Here is a 17,828-nt window from a genome sequence, read left to right on the forward strand (position 1 = left end):
AACAGTGGTAGTTAGGAAGTGAGGGATAGTCACAGAGGTGGGGACTGAGTCCTGCCAGCTGGGCAGGATTTTGGCCAGGCAGATTAGAGAAGCATATCTGATGGGGAGAACTGCCTGAACAAGGGTCTGGAGGAGAGGACATGCACAGTGGGGGAGAGAGTGGAGCAGAGAGCTCCTGTTGATGGAGGAACTCTGATGCCCCACTTTGTTAGCATGACCAAGGAACTCAGCAGTGAGTGAGCTCAGAAAATGCCAGCTTTGAGCAGGCATGGGCTTGTCTTCTGGAAACTTTGCAAAGAGAAAACCAGAGAACACGGCCACCCAAATGTCAGTTGGTCTCTCAATAGGTCAAGAAGCTGAACGTGGCTATCTGATGGTTCCTGGTGCTCACAGAGTGACAAACTGCTTCAACATGTCACTTAGAGAGACTGAGGTAATTTTTTTTAAATTTTTTTTTAATGTTTATTCATTTTTGAGAGAGACAGAGCGTAAGGAGGGGAGGGGCAGAGAGAGAGGGAGACACAGAATCTGAAGCAGGCTCCAGGCTCTGAGCTGTCAGCACAGAGCCCGACACGGGGCTTGAACTCATGAACCGCGAGATCATGACCTGAGCTGAAGTCGGATGCTTAACCGACTGAGCCACCCAGGTGCCCCCGAGACTAGGATGATTCTTTACAGGGCAAGTCTAAAGCACTAGAAACACCAAGGGTCATCCTCCTAGTAAGTCGACCTACGGACACCAGGGAGTCAGAATGAAGGCTGGCTGATACCTAGTAAGAAGAGCTTTTATTTTCTAGTTTCAATTCAGTCCATGAAGAATATGTACTGGATCGATCACTGAGAACTGGCCTGGTTCATATTTCATGTCACTTCCTGTAGCCAGGCTGCTCAGCCAGGCAGAACTTGCTGAGAGGTCATGGAGTAGGAAGGGTGTTATTGTATGCAGCTCTGATGGCTGGACACAGCTTACCCCCACATACGCCTCCAACTCCCTGCCTAATGTGTTTTTAATTGACTGTCACTCTCAAGCACCCTTGTCCCTTTCCTTCTCTGACCTTGGCTTCCTGCAGCAGGACATGTTGTCATGGGACCCACACCAGGCCTCCTGTCTGCACCTGGAGTGCCCGCATGCCTCAGGTGAGTGCTGGTTTGAGAAGCCCACCTACTGCTTCCCTCCACGTGGCATGAAAAAGAGATTGTATCTGGAGTGGCTCACAGCTCTGGACAGGAAGAACAGAGTTGTTTGGGCAAGACCACAGGCGAGGTTGGTCAGGCAAACCCAGGGGACTGTCGGGTGGTTCCCAAAGTGATTGTTATAGAAGGGTCCCACATTGACTCCAAAGTAAAAGAAAGCAATAGAAAGCTTAACCTATTAGACCGGCCCCAACCGGGAACACCGACCACACTAAACACTGGCAAAGGTGAGGAGCAACAGGAACTCTTGTTCATTGCTAATGGGAACGCAAAACGGGACCGCCATGTTGGAAGACATTTTGGTGGTTTCTCACAAAACTGAACGTACTCTTAACATACGCTCCAGCAATTGCACTCCTTGGTATTTACCAAATGAGTTGAGAACTTCTGTCTACACAAAAAGATGTGCACGTGGATGTTTACAGCAGCTTTATTAGTAATTACCAAAATATGGACGCAAGATGCCCTTCAGTAGGTGGATAGATAAATAATAAGCTGTAGTACTTCCAGACAGTGGAATATTATTCAGAGTGAAAAAGAAATGCACTGTCAAGCCATGAGAAAACATGGAAGAAAATTAAATGCATATTACTGAGTGAAAGAAACCAATCTGAAAAGGTCACATACTATATGATTGCAGCCATATGACAGTCTGGAAAAGACAAAGCTATGGAGACCGTAAAAAGTTCAGTGGTTGCCAGAGTGTGTGACGGGAAAGGACAGAGATGAATAGCGGATCATGGAAGATTTTTAGGGCAGCGAAAATACTCTTTATGATACCATAATGATGGATACGTGTCTTTATACATTTGTCCCAACCCACAGACCATACGGCACCATGAGTAAGCCATAATGTAAACTATGGTCTTAGAGTGATAATGACATGTCAATACAGGTTCTTCAAATGTAGCAAATATACCACTCTGGTGTTGTTGATGATGGGAAAGTCTACTCAGTGTGGGCGCAAGGGGTAAATGGGAAATCTCTGTATCTTTGCTTGAATTTTACTGTGAACCTCAAACTGCTCTAAAAAACGAAAGTCTTAGTGAAAAAAAAAATTAAAAAATAAAGCTAATAGGGGATTAGTAACCATTTTAAGTAAATAATGTTCACATTTGAAGAAGAGTGACAAGTGTAAGAAAAATAGTGCTCATTAGGACTTTAGGAAATATTTATAGTATTTCTGGGAGGCCTTATAATAATCTCATCACCAAAAGGGTGTCTGGGACCCACAGGTCTGCAATCACCCAGAGCAGGCACACCTGGTGAGTATTACTTGCTAATAACCCTGAGCAATCAGAGACCACCAGGGCTCAGTCCACTGGTCTCATTCTGTCATCTTGGAGCTGACTCCAAGGTCTGATATTTGAGGACTGGACTTTTTTGCTCCTCCCGGGCACCGAGACTTCGGTCCCCCTTCTTTTTTTATTCCAACTATTCGACAAACCAGCTCACGTTTCTAGTCCTCCAGGAAGTGGAAGAGAATGAACACTTCTTGGCTACTGACCATTTACTTGGTACTTTCTGTCCATTATATCTGTAAGCAGGGATCCTCGCAGGACCTGATCTATCCATCGAGAGCAGACGAAGGGTACCCCACCTCTCAAGAAACTGTTTGCACGCTCGGATTTGCATGGAGGCCAGAATGTCTCCTGGGAGTGTATCTTGATTGCTGTTCATGGCTGAGGCTCAGACAAGCCTGACAGACTTGAGGGCCACCGATTGGCAAAGTCTTACAGAGGGCAGGGAGGAAATTGACCCTAGGGACTCAGACTCAGCAACGGGCCCCAAGGGCTGTGCGGGAGAACTGAACTGGGTTTACTGTGGTACCTGTCAGAGGGTGTCTCCTGAACCCTGCCATTCTGGAAGCATTTCCACATTTGAAAGAGCTGTTTCACTAAATTCTGACCAGGCTGTGGAGTTCACCAACTGATTATAAATGAGGGAGAGCATATCTTCTATCCGCTTTTCCCTCTTCCAAGCAATTACCCCAAGTCATGAATCTAACCCAGGGTACCACTGACGTAGATATTTGTTGAGCGAGGGAGTCAGGCTGCCCGGCATCACGATGTTCAAGCCCTCTGCTGTTTGTGAGTGGCTCTCTATTGCAGCCCCACCAAATGGCCAGCTGATCAGACGTATGGGGACCGGGGGCTGGTGGGTGGAGGAGAACACCCAACACTGGGAGACATCAGGACTATTTATAGCCTGTTTTCCAAGAGGGGAATTTCTTCATGAGCAGAGGAGCTATTGTAAATCAGGTATCAATATTAATGTCAGCTCAGTGGGATTCTCAGGGTGTTGGAATCTGAGACATTTGGTTTATATGGCACTCAATTCTCACAATACCTCTGAAAGTAAATACATATTTTCCCCACTTTACAGATGAACAAACTACTGTTGCAGTCATACTGAGTCACAAGCCACTATAAAATCTCAGTGGCACATAGCCAGAAGCATTTATTTCTCGCTCAGGCACCTGTAGGTTGGCTGTGGTTCAACTGATCTAGGCTGGACTCAGCTGGACCTGTTTGCAGGCTCTGGGGCACGTCCGGGCATGCTCAATTTGTCAATCTCATGGCAAAAGGCTAAAAAATCCAACTGTGCCAGCATATTTAAGGCTTTCATTCATATCATTTCTCCTAACTTCCCATTGGCTAAAGCAAGTCACATGGGTAAGCCATGTGGGCAGAGAAGCCAATGCTTCCTGTGGAGGAGGATGGGGCATTACTTTGAACTTCTACTTGTCGGCTGCCAAAGCTAGAGAAGCTTTCTTGCAGCCTTTGTTAATCGCTCCCTCCTATGAATTCCTAGGTTTGTTGTCTTTACCACTCAACAAAGCAATTTAATTGCATACTTTTGTCCTATCGTTCGGGTCTTTGTTCTTTGACATTTGCCTTTGTCACCCCAGGGGGATTGTTGAGGGGACCCAGGGATGCTTCTGGGTCGCCCCAGCCCTGCACAATGCTGATATATAGAAGGACCACGGTAAGTAACTACAGAAGGACTGGTCAGGTACATCATTGTACCAAGAAGCCTGCAGTGAGTACCCCTTTGAGTATTCTGGCAGATTACATGAAAACAAGCCCAAAAGAGCCCGGTGTGTAACTGCAGCCCCCCAGTGCTGGGAGAATTTGACAACCCTTTGCTATTTCCGGGGATCTGCGATCAGCAGGTACCGCTGGATTAATCAGCACTGTGTCCTCCTTGCAGACTTAATTAGCAGCTCTTGTCAAAACCCAGCTTCTTGTTAAAACCAGACTTTAAAAAAGAAACTGTTCCAAGCTTATATCCTTACTTTCAGTTACGTGTCATCCAGATATGAGACTAAAATCTCGCTTTTTTAAAACTGAGTTATAATTGACATGTAACGTTGTGAAGTTTAAAGTATACAACGTGTTGATCTGATACACTTCTATGTTGCTATGTGATAGCTACCACGGTGTTAGCTAACACTTCCATCATATCACATAATTATCATTTCTTTTCTGTGGTGAGAACAAGTAAGATCTAGTCTCTTAGTCACTTCCAAGTATGTAATACAGTATTACTGAAAATTAACAATACAATATAATTTAAAATTAAAAACAGACCTACCGTATGATCCAGCAATCTCACTTCTGGGTATATATCCAAAGGAAGTGGAAATAGGATATAGAAAAGATGTCTGAACTCCCATGTTTATTGCAGCATTATTCACAATAGCCAAGATATAGAAACAATGTAAGTGTCCCTCAATGGGATGGATGAAGACATTATGTTATGTGTGTGTGTGTGTGTGTGTGTGTGTGTGTATACATTCATAATGGAATATTATTCAGCCATGAGAAAGAAGGACATACAGCCATTTGCATCAGTATGGATAGACCTTGCAGGCATTATGCTGAGTGAGATACATCAGATAGACAAAAACAAATAGTGTATGATATCACTTATATGTAGAATCTAAAAAGCCTGAACTCCGGGGCCCCTGGGTGGCTCAGTTGGTTAAGTATCCAACTCTTGGTTTCAACTCAGGTCAGGATCTTACAGTTCGTGAGTTTGAGCCCCACATTGGGCTCTGCGCTGAGAGTGCAGAGCCTGCTTGGGATTCGCTCTCTCTGTCCCCCTCCACGCCCCTTCAAAATAAATAAATAAACTTAAAAAAAAAAAAAAAAGACTGAACTCCTAGAAACAAAGAGTAGAAGAGTGATTACCAGGTACTTGCAGGTGGAGGAATTTGGGATGTGGGTCAAAGGACACAAATCTGCAGTTCAAAAATGTATATGTTCTGGGAATCTAATGCACACAATCTCATTTTCTTTTTTTTAACATTTTTTTTTAATTTTAGAAAGAGAGAGAGAGAGCACAATTGGGGGAGGGGGCAGAGGGAGAGAGAGGATCTTAAGCAGGCTCCACGATCATCGTGGATCCCATAACTGTGAGATCATGACCTGTGTGGAAATCAGGAGTTGGATGTTTAACCAACCGAGCCACCCAGGCACCCCTACAAAATTTCATTTTCAAAAGACAGCCAGTTATTCAAGAATGCCCTTGCCCTAGTCAAATGGAGATGGCGATAATGTGAGTTAACACTTAACTAAGCACTTACTATGTACAAGGATCACGTATTTATCCCCTTGTTCAATCTTCATCTTACTTAATCTAATAGCTATCGTAATTATCCCTTATAACTATTATAATTATATAATTATTATAATTATCCCCCATTTTGCAACTGGGTGAAACGAAGTTTAAAGAGATAATGGGACTTGCCCAGGGTCCCGGTGCTTACAAACAGTAGTGCTGGGAAATAAAACACTGACCAGAAAAAAAACCTGTGTTCTTTCATACTTACCACTAAATCCCTACTGCATTCTTGTTTATGTTAATGAATTATTTCAAACATTATAAAAGTATAGGAAATAATACTAGTATACCTACCGACAAGTTTTGTAAAATGTTACCTTTTTCTTTTTTCTTTCAGTGATTTTTTTTAAGTTTATTTATTTTGAAAGAGAGAGAGAGCAGGGCTCCTGGGTGGCTCCGTCGGTTAAGCGTCCAACTTCGGCTCAGGTCATGATCTCACAGTTCGTGGGTTCGAGCCCTGCGTCGGGCTCTGTGCTGACAGCTCAGAGTCTGGAGCCTGCTTCGAATTCTGTGTCTCCCTCTCTCTCTGCCCCTCACCTGCTCATTCTCTGTCTCTGTCTCTCAAAAATAAATAAACATTAAAAAATATTTTTTGAATGAAAAGAGAGAGAGAGAAAGAGAGAGGGAAAGAGCACGTGAATAAGGGAGGAGTAGAGAGAAAGGGAGAGAGACAGAATCCCAAGCAGGCTCTGCACTGTCAGCACAGAGCCCAATGCAGGGCTAGAACCCATGAACTGTGAGATCATGACCTGAGCCTAAATTAAGAGCCAAAATATGACCTACAAGCATCCCTCCTCTATACTCAGGGGTAACCATTACTTGAATTTAGTATTTTTAATTCCAGTGTATTTTTAATGTTTACTATATATATAAATAAACACAAACATTATATAGAATTACTGTGAATTTTTAAAATTTTATTTACATGATATCTTTCCAAAATTTGCTTTTCATCCCACCTGATGTGTTTGAGCTTTATCCATGTTGATACACATAGGAATATTGCAATATATTTTATTGTGTAATTATACCATTAGTTATTCATTTCCCTGTTAATTTTCGTTAGTGCAAACAGTACATCAATGGATATTTCCTGTCCGTATTTCTTCATGCACATTTGCCAGAACTTTTCTGTGAAAAGTACCAAAAAGTGCGACTACTGTGTTGAAGGTGTGCGTATTTTCTGTGTTGATTGCTGTGTGGTTCTCCAGTGTGGTGATACCCACTTAAACTGCCACCAGCGGGAGATGAGAGTTCCCCATATCTTAAATTCTCACCCACACTTGGGATTGTTAGAATTTTCCAACCTACTAGCGGTAAAATGGTAGCTCATTTTAATGTATAGTTTTCTGATTGTTAGTAGCGAATGTTAATATTCAATTGAGCAGGCCTGTTTCTTCTTCTGTTTTGGTGTCCATTTTCATATTGAATTGGTTGTCTTTTTCTTATTGACTTGGAACTCTGGATCCCAATCTTTAGGCAGTTACATGTGTTGAAAATATATTCATTCCTCCAGTATATGACTTATCTTTTCGCCTTTTTAATGATGCCTTTAATTGTATAGAAATTTTAAATTTTGGAGTGCCTGGGAGACTCAGTCGGTTGAGTGTCCAACTCTTGATTTCGGCTCAGGTCATGATCTCACAGTTCCTGGGATCGAGCCCTGTGTCAGGCCCCGTGCTGACAGCAAGGAGCCTGCTTGGGATTCTCTCTCTCCCTCTCTCTCTCTGCCCCTCCCCTGCTCTGTCTCTCTCTCTCTCTCTCTCTCAAAATAAATAAATCAACTTAAAAAATATTTTTTGAATCTCAATGTACTTAATTTGGTAAATTTTAAATATATTAATCTTTTTTTAGGATAGTAATAATTATTATTATTTCATTATTTTTTTCTTCAAATTTTTATTTAAATTCTAGTTAGTTAACATATAAGTGTGGGACGCCTGGGTGGTTCAGTCGGTTGAGCATCCGACTTCGGCTCAGGTCAGGATCTCACGGTCCGTGGGTTGGAGCCCAGCGTTGGTCTCTGTGCTGACAGCTCAGAGCCTGGAGCCTGAATTCTGTGTCTCCCTCTCTCTCTGCCCCTCCCCTGCTCATGCTCTGTCTCTCTCTGTCTCAAAAATAAATAAACGTTAAAAAATTTTTTAAACAAAAAACTTAGAAGTGGAACAGTGGTTTCAGGAGTAGAATTTAGTGATCCATCACTTACGTATGATACACTGTACTCATCCCAACAAGTGCCCTCCTCAATGCCCACCACCATTTAGCCCACCCCCCCGCCTCTCTCCTTCAACCCTCAATTTGTTCTCTATCATTAAGAGCCTCTTATAGTTTGCTTCCCTCTCCTTTTTTTCCCCTTTCCCGTATGTTCATCTGTTTTGTTCCTCAGATTCCACATAAATATATTAATATTTTACCTGAAAGACAATACATACATACAGCTTAAAATTCAAGAAGTACAAAGGGCCTATAGTGACAAGCCTCCTCTTGCTTTCTCAGTCACCCTGTTTCCCTTGGCATCCTTCCAAAATTATTTATGCACATAAAAGCAAAGTATAAACATTTTCACCTTTGAACCCCAATATCAACATACTGTATACACTGTTGTATGTGGTGGTTTTAAGGTTTTTTCACCCTTTATCTATACCTTGAAGATTATTCTGTATCAGCACTAAAGAGTTTACACTTTACAGCTCCAGTATTCCATAGAAAGAATGTACTATAATTAACATTTAACCAGTTCCTGATGAATATTTGGTAGTTTGCCAACTTTTGTGAATACAAACAATGTTGCACTGAGTAACCTTGTTCTTTTATCATTATTCACATGTGTGTATATATGTCTAGGGAACAAATCCTTAGATATGGAAATGCATGGTCGAAGGGTATATGCAACTGTATTTTTGACAGATATTGCCAAATTCCTTCTATAGGGTTGTAAAAATTTGCTCTCCACAGCCCTGTAAGAGGGTCTGTTTTCTAGACCACAGATGATATCATAAATCAGACTTCTGGATTTTTACCAACCTGATAGGTACAAAATAGGATCTCAGTGTAGTAATGAAAATGTTGCCATTTACGTTTCCATTGCTATTAGTGAGGTTGACATTTAAAAGCATAGATTTTTTGAAGACCACTTGTATAAATTTTTCTGTGATCTATTTGTTCATATCAAATTATTGGTACCGCATTGATTTGCAAGAAGGCTTATATTTCTTAGTGAAATTAGCTCTTTGTGATGTAAGCTATAAATTTTTTTTTCCAGAAGGTTCCTTAATTTTTTGACTATAGTCATGGTTTTTGTCAGTTTGTTTGCTTTTAAGTAATCTATACACCCAACATGGAGCTTGGGCTTGAATTTAAAACCCAGAGATCAAGAGATCATGAGTCACACACTCTGCTGACTGAGCCACCCGGTGTGTGTATATATACACACGTATGTATCACTTATTGAATAATCCTTTCTGTCCCAATAGATTAGTAATGGCACTCTTGAAGATAATAAAATTTCCATGTATATGAGGATCTATGTGAGCTCTTTCTGGTCTGCTTGTCTATTCCAGTGCTTCATAACCTTTTCACAACATGAATACATAAAAAAAGGTCATCTTTGATTTGCACATTGGTGGTCCCTCCCAGGGCTTCGGCGGCTCCAGGCCACCCCAGACCTCCCCAGACCACCCCAAGAGTTGAGAGGATCAATATCCCAGGACATTTTTAACACCATGGAAGAGAGTCAAGTCTATTTATCTCATAGTCAAGCTGCTTTATGTCTATAATTACAGTTGACTCTTAAACAACACAGGTTTGAATGGTGCAAGTCCACTTATACATGGATTTTTTTTGATACAGTAGAGTATTGTAAATGTATTTTCTCTTCATTATGATTTTCTTAATAACATTTTCTTTTCTGTAGATTTTTTTCTTCAAAATTGTCTTAAGTGACCCATTTCTGTCCCTTGCTTTTCTAAAAGAATTTTTAAAGGAGGTAATTTACAGATTGGAGATCTTGAAATTTTGGAGACTTGAAATGGAGACTCGAAATACAAATTTATGCCAGTCAGTCTCCCTCTCCATGAACATGGTATACATCATTTATTCGTTATCATCTTCCTTTCAATGAAGGTTTATAATTTTTATTCAAAAGTTTTAGCAAATCTTTTGTTAGATCTCTTCTTTGGTATATTATTGTTTTGTGGATATTGTGTGTAAATTGTGCCTTTTTTCTCTTGCTTAAAGTATGAGGAGAATATGATAATGATAACAATAATATTAATACTACTACTACTTATACAGTAGTATATACCTCCTATATAGACAAGCATTATTCTAAGGACTTTACATATTTTAACTTACTCGGTCTTCAGAAAAGCCCTATTAAGTACTTTTACTATTATTCCCATTTTATAAATGAAGGGACCGAGGCATTGACAAATTATTTAACTTGCCCAAAGTCATCCAGTTGGTGGATGGCAGTCTTGCTTTGGGGGATGAATTTTGAAAGATTTGAAGACACCACACATTTACTTAAAACAAAGCCTCTGAGAGAGGTCAGGAGGGAAGGAGACATTTAAAAAACAAATGCTCTGAGACAGAGATTGGGGCACATGTTTTCCATCTCCCAGTAATCCTGTAAAATGCAGACACCAAGACCCAGATAGATGAATAATGCACCCAAGATCATCTCATCTTTTAGGTTGGACACAGAGCATAATATAAGTGTGCATCTGCCCGCCTCCAGACCCCCTGTTGTATGGTTGCTGTTTTCACGTACTAGAGAGCCAATAGTGTCATGAGCTTTCAGGAGTAGGAGGCTTCATAACCCCAAGTCAGTGCCAGCTCCCTAATGCCAAGTATGAATATAAACGAAGCATAAAGAAAGAAAATGCCTCATCTTTATGAGTGCTTTCAAAGTATCGTCAGACCTTCACTACTTGAAGCAGTTAATAAAAGTGGGGAGGTTATCAATAGATCTCCTTCCTGGTTATCAGAGGGACCTCTACAGGGGGTCAAGATGCTCTGTCAGTCAATGAACACACATATAATAAATGGGAATTCTGTGCAAGGCACTAGATCCTTCCTACACTCACTGAGATGGCTGGTACCCGCTCTTTAGCTACTTAGGGGACATACCAACCACAAGAGCCTGATTCCATAGCAGGTAGCGGTCCTCAGAAAAGGAGTGTCACAGCCAGAATACCATCATCCGCTCTCAGCTATCTAGACTGATGAGTGAGATAAACTAAATATATTTTTAAAACCACAAGTCTCATCCTCTGGAAAGCAAATTCTATTAGAGTAATGAGATCTTATGTTTTTCTCCAAACAAAGCTCTGAGATTCTGGCTCTATTTTAATTTTTGTTTAAATATATACTTTTTGGACCAATTACAAAAGTAACATGTAAACTACAAAAAAAAAATCTGGAGAGTATGAGAAAGTACAAAAATCTCCATAATTTCCTTAGCTGAGGACTCCCATTGTTAATAGGGCTTATACTTCGAGGCTTTGGAGGTAGATAGATGACAGCTAGATTAGCAGTCAGTACTGCTTTGTAAACCTTTTTGACTTAATTCTTGTTTTCACTTAACAAGACATTATTTTTCTCTACCATATTTTTAATGGCTGAATTGTATTACATTACGTGGATATATTGTATTTGGCTTATCCAATGCTGCCATATGGGATATTTAGGTTATCTCTGATTTTTGGTTATTACAAAAATTCTGAGAAAAAAAGTCCTTGTAGTCAAATCTGTAGTTTCCATGCTAATTTCCTTGGGGTAAATTCACAGAAGTAGAATTGTTAGATCATTGAGAGCATACAGTTTAAAACTTGCCGTCTACATCTGTCTCTGTTCGGCATCTCAGGTTGGGGCTGGCATGACCACTCTGCTTAAGATGTTTGGATTTCCAGCAGAAGTCACAGCAACTCTAGCCTCCGGGGTTAAAGCTGCACTGGAGAGCTCGGCAGCTGGCTTCTCACTGCTGGCCTGCTGTACTGGGACCCTTGGTAACCACTCTTCCCCCTGTGGTTCTGGCCCTGAAGAATTAACATCAGAAGCACACATGGTATCCTCTGAACTCCAGAGGTTCAGAACCTAAAACTTGGTAGAATCTAGAACTTCTAGAACTTGGAGTGAGAACTGTCAGCTCAAGGTTAGAAACAGCTCTGAAAATCTCTTGGGGATCTGGTCAGGGTTAGAAGGAAGATAAAACTGCCTTTTGACCTTGATTTTAGATAAAGGAGTCAAGTGACTCTCCAACAAGCGCTGAAATTCTATAAAATAGAGTTCTGCTATAGTTTACTAAAGGCCCATGTGATATTTCAGTTCCAGCGGCTAAAACATACGGAGGCAAACGAAGCTCCAGCTTATATTAATTGAGTCATTTTTAACTGGTTTTTATTTTTCATTGCAATTGAATTAAACTTTGTTTCCACTCTTTAAAAGAGAGTGTGTGGACTTTGAAGCCGGATGATCTGGGCTAAAATCCTGGCTTTTACATTTCTTAGAGATCTGCCTTGAGCAAGAGACCTAATTTCTTTTTGCCTCAGTTTTCACATTTGTAAAATGGGCATCAGAATAGCTACTTCATGGGCTATCGCAAGGATTAAATGAGAAGGCAAAGGTTGTGTGCATGAGTGCACTAGCATACAGAAAATACTTAGGAAACATGAATCCTATTTCCTTCTAAATTCCACAGGAGATCTGGTGTGGCATATACATTATAAGTGAGTCCTTCTTTAGTGGTTTTATTTACAATTTCACATTCATTGACTATCTCAAATCAGAAGGAGGTCTTATTTCAGTCAAGCATTCACTTACAATAACCAAGAGGTAGAAACAGCCCAAATCTCCATTGGCGGAGGAAAGGGTAAGCAATTTGTGGTATGTACGTACAGTGGAGGGTTATTCAGTCATAAGAAGGTCGTGTTACATATCACAATGTGGATGAACCTTGAAAACATGATACTAAGTGAAAAAAGTCAGCAACAAAAAGTCACATATTCCCTGAAGTTGTGGGAATGTTCTGGAACTAGATCGAGGCAGGTACTAAATGCCACTGAATTGTTCGTTTTAAAATGGTTAATTTTATGTGATAGGAATTTCACCTGAATGAATTATTTTTAAAAAATCACGAGAAGACCAAAGCCATTCTTTAATGGACAAAGGAACAATCCAGCAGGAATAAAGAGCACACTCTCTAGAGGATGTGGGCACCTCTTCTCGTTTGTAAGGTAAGGATGACAGTAGTCTCTAACTCAGAGGGACTGGTGGGTAAGTAGATGAGGTAGTCCATGCAAAGAACTTAGAACAGGTCCATGCACACAGTGAATGCTCCATGTATGTTGTCCATCACCATTATTATTAATTCTTGCCCAAGAACCCACTAGAAAGCTTCCTCAAAAAGTCCTAACACAAGCCACTTTCTCCTTCATTCCTATTAAGATGACAAAAAATAAACTATGGACTCCACAACTGAAGACACTCACAGGTCTTGGTGCCCGGCCCAGCTTCTTTCAAAATGCTGTTCATGAAATTCGCTGCAAGCTCAGCTTTGACAGTGATCATTCCACGCTCCCAAGTGCATACAGGTTGGTCGAAGTGAACACCAGTTTTGATGCTGTGATGCTCTGAACATTGAAATGGCCGCCAAGACCAAAGGTGTGGATGAGATCACCATTGTCAACATTTTGACCAGCTGCAGCAGTTAACAGAGATAGGATACTACCTTCACCTACCAGAGAAGGACCAAAAAGGAACTTGCATTTGCACTGAAGTCAGCCTTGTCTGGCCACCTGGAGACCATGATTTGGGGCCTATTGGAAACACCTGCTCAGTATGATGCTTCTGACTTGAAAGCCTTCATGTAGGGGCTGGGGACTGAGGAGGCCTCCTTTATTGAGATCATCTGCTCAAGGACCAACCAAGAGCTTCGAGAAATTAGCAAAGTCGACAAGGAAACGTACAAGACTGATCTGGAGAACGACATCATTTCTGACACATCTGGTGACTTCTGCAAGCTGATGGTTGCCCTCGCAAAAGGACGAAGAGCAGAGGATGGCCCTGTCATTGACTATGAACTGATTGACCGGGATCGCTATGATGCTGGAGTGAAGAGGAAAGGAACTGATGTGCCCGAGTGGATCAGTGTCATGACGGAGCAGAGTGTGTCCTCTCCAGAAAGTATTTGACAGGTACAGGAGCTACAGCCCTTATGACACGTTGGAGAGCCTCAAGAAGGAGGCCAAAGGAGAAACCTGGAAACTGCTTTTCTGAACCTGGTCCAGCGTATTCAGAACAAGCCCCTCTATTTTGCTGACCGACTGTACGACTCCATGAAGGGCAAGGGAACTCCCGAGAGATTCCTGACTGGAATCATGGTCTCTCGAAGTGAAGTGGACGGTGTTGAAAACCAGGTCCTGTTTCAAGAAGTATGGCAAGTCCCTGTACTACTGCGACCAGCAAGACACAAAGGGCAACTACCAGAAAGTGCTGCTGTCCCTGTGGGGTAGGGATGACTGAGCCCCAGGAGGGGTGCGACTTTGCTTCCAGCTGACAGTTCCAGAAAATAGCTTGTGACTAACAGTCCCCTTATGCCCATCCCTGAGAGGATGACGTTAGCATTGTCCCCTCCCATCCTTATTTCCATTGCCAAACATTGCCTGCCTCTCGTGTCTACTCTCTCCTTTGAGCCAAGGAAATGAACATTCCAAGGAGTTGGAAGTGAAATCTATGATGTGAAACACTTTGCCTCTTATTCATACCCAGATGAATAAACTGAATATTTGCTTTATAAACAAAGAATAAATAAATAAGCTGTGACTCATTTGAAAAAAAAAAAAAAAGTGAGACAGAATTAACTTGAGTGTGACAAGTATCAGTGGAATCTCCCGTCAGGCGCTTTGCAAACACTAACACATTTATCCTTGCATCTTCTGGATACGTCAACATGGTCCCCACGTTGCAGCTGGGGAAACTGAGATTCAAAGAGGTTAAGTGACTTGACCAATACCTCATAGGTGATCAGTGGTAAATCCAGAATTCAAACCCAGTCTAGCATTTCCCCCAAGCTCATAAGCTCCTAGTCTACTGCGTAGCTTTCCTTCTGCAAAGTCACTCTCTGGGCCAAGCTCTGGAGAGGGACAAGGGTGAGAGGTAAAAGCTGTTGGTCAGTCGGTGGGGGGAGGGAGAAGAAGAGCCTCAGGGCAGATAGAAAGTCCTTGGGGTGTGAAATCCCTGCTGACTATTATCCCCCCCACCACTGACTTTCTAATTGGTCTCTGGCCACATTCTTGATTTCTTTCATGATACATTAATCCCAAGCACCAGTCTGGGACCAGCCTGATGTGGCCTCGCTGTGCTACATTAACCCGCTGATTTGAAAGGAGTTCTAAAATACTGGCCAGGAAAGATGCATGGGAAATCTGAGACCTCTCTCTGCTCTCTTCCTCCACCCCACTCCCACTCCATACCCACTCCATCATCCAGTGCTGTAAGAGAAGCTTCTACTCATTCTGGAGGTGAGGGTTTCGTGTCAGAGGTGTCTGCCCCAATCACGCCCTGGTAGGATAATGCCTTATCCCTGCCCTCTGCCACCCTCCCAAACCCCAATATCCCACTCAGCGGATCCACGGTTGCCTGTGTAATCGGCGATCTATAGCTACTCAGGACATGGAGAATGACCACAGCTAATCAGCACATATTTTAGTAGTTTAGGGCCAGGGCTAACCAAGAAGTGAAAGAGGGGGATTTCTTCCTTGCTGGAAGCTTGAGCTGGGGGTGGGAAAAGTATAGATCCACATTTTAATCCTGAAAGGCTGTGTGCTACCCAGCCTGTGTCAACTCAGGGTTGATGACAGATCTCTGCACTCAGACGACAGACTCCCACGGACTCTATCCAAGAGGCCGATGACTAATACCAGGCCCATTTATTCATTTATAGAGTTTGGGTATCTTAGGCAGTCATAGATTACAGAAGGGAGGTGGAGAGAGGGTTGTAATAATAATACCAAACCCTTATTGAATTTCTACCACGCGCCGTGCAGTAAAGCAAAATGCTTCACTCAGTATCTCACTTAATCTCGGCTACAGCCCCTTGAGGCAGATGTCTGAATGCGTTATCTCCGGAGGAGGAAATAAGGACTTAGTAAGAGTAAAGGATTTGCTTGGGACCCCGTAGATTACCTACATTTAAGAATCCAGGTGTGACCAGGGGGGAGACCCGTGCAGCGCTCACTCCAGAGCCCTGAGGCCAGAGATGCAAACAGTTTGAACTGCAAGGACAGAGGGAGCCGAGAAGGGACGAGATTTGATCAGTATCGGAAAGGGGAAACTGACAGGCCTGTCTCCCCTGGTTGTGGAGGGTGCATGGAGAAAGGGTTAGTTGCAGACAGCTCCCGGTTTCCTGGCTTTCACCACCAGGTAAGTGAAGGACCACTGACAACCATAGCTTTTCAGGACAGTAGAAGCTGATAGCGGAAACAAAGTGCTCATTTCTGCCGAAATAAACTAACAGCCGCCATATGGGCTGCATTGTTTGAAAGCGCCCATGACTGAATGAAGGCATGGGAGGGTGAGAGGTATTTTTGCAGATTTATCAGGCAACCTTGGTGCACCCAGCCTGTGGAGGCCCCTGCGCTGAGCCACCCTGAACGTTCTCGGAGATCTTCTTGGGCTGGAAATGGGAACGCGTGACTTCTCAGCAAGTTTCCTTATAGCCATGAGGATCAAGTCCAAACTCCTCAGAGAGCATGCACGTCCTCCTGTATCTTTATCTGAGCTGCCTTATCTATCTCTCCAGGCTCATCTTTTACAGCAGGCCAGCCGCAATTCCTTGAAGTTCTAAGGTCCCATTCTGATCCTGGCCTTTGTTCCCTTTTCCTGGAAAGCACCTCCCTTTCCTCCTCCCCCTTTCCTCAAGCCCTCTCTTGCTGTCCGTGTCCTGTGGCGGAGGGCTCAGCCTTTAGTGCTATTTCAGATATCACCCTGTTCTCTCCCCCACGCCCCACCTCCAAGACACGGGGTCCTCTCACCTCCTCAGAATCCACAGAATTGTGTGTGCACCAAGCAACGTGCTAGGGGCTTTAATTATGAAGCTCAATATTGTCCTAAGTGTAGTATTTGTATCCCTGGGGGCACAGGAAATGTTTCTGACCCACAGGAACTTTAAAAATGTTAACAGCTGTGCATTTGCTTTTTCTTTTTTTACTTTTTTTTTTACTTTTTATTTTTTTTTTAAATATGAAATGTATTGTCAAATTGGTTTCCATACAACACCCAGTGCTCATCCCAACAGGTGCCCTCCTCAATACCCATCACCCACCCTCCCCTCCCTCCCACCCCCCATCAACCCTCAGTTTGTTCTCAGTTTTTAGGAGTCTCTTATGCTTTGGGTCCCTCCCTCTCTAACTTTTTTTTCCTTCCCCTCCCCCATGGTCTTCTGTTAAATTTCTCAGGATCCACGTAAGAGTGAAACCATATGGGATCTGTCTTTCTCTGTATGGTTTATTTCGCTTAGCATCACACTCTCCAGTTCCATCCATGTTGCTACAAAGGGCCATATTTCGTTCTTTCTCATTGCCACGTAGTACTCCATTGTGTATATAAACCACAAGTTCTTTACCTATTCATCAGTTGATGGACATTTAGGTTTTTTCCATAATTTGGCTATTGTTGAGAGTGCTGCTATAAACATTGGGGTACAAGTGCCCCTATGCATCAGTACTCCTCTATCCCTTGGGTAAATTCCTAGCAGTACTACTGCTGGGTCATAGGCTAGGTCTATTTTTAATTTTCTGAGGAACCTCCAGACTGTTTTCCAGAGTGGCTGCACCACTTTGCATTCCCACCAACAGTGCAAGAGGGTTCCCGTTTCTCCACATCCTCTCCAGCATCTATAGTCTCCTGATTTGTTCATTTTGGCCACTCTGACTGGCGTGAGGTGGTATCTGAGTGTGGTTTTGATTTGTATTTCCCTGACGAGGAGCGACATAGAGCATCTTTTC

General features: G+C 42.5%; 1 long non-coding RNA gene and 1 pseudogene across 1 annotated transcript in view; one reads left to right on the forward strand and one right to left on the reverse strand.

The window, feature by feature from the left end:
* The window catches only part of LOC131507741 (uncharacterized), a 151,940-nt gene that overhangs the window by 124,773 nt on the left and 9,339 nt on the right, over positions 1–17,828 (reverse strand). The gene's annotated exons all lie outside the window — the stretch shown is intronic.
* On the forward strand, positions 525–16,847 carry LOC131507740 (annexin A2-like; annotated as a pseudogene).

The sequence above is a fragment of the Neofelis nebulosa genome, chromosome 3 (assembly GCF_028018385.1).
Source record: "Neofelis nebulosa isolate mNeoNeb1 chromosome 3, mNeoNeb1.pri, whole genome shotgun sequence".
Taxonomy (NCBI): Eukaryota; Metazoa; Chordata; class Mammalia; order Carnivora; family Felidae; genus Neofelis; species Neofelis nebulosa.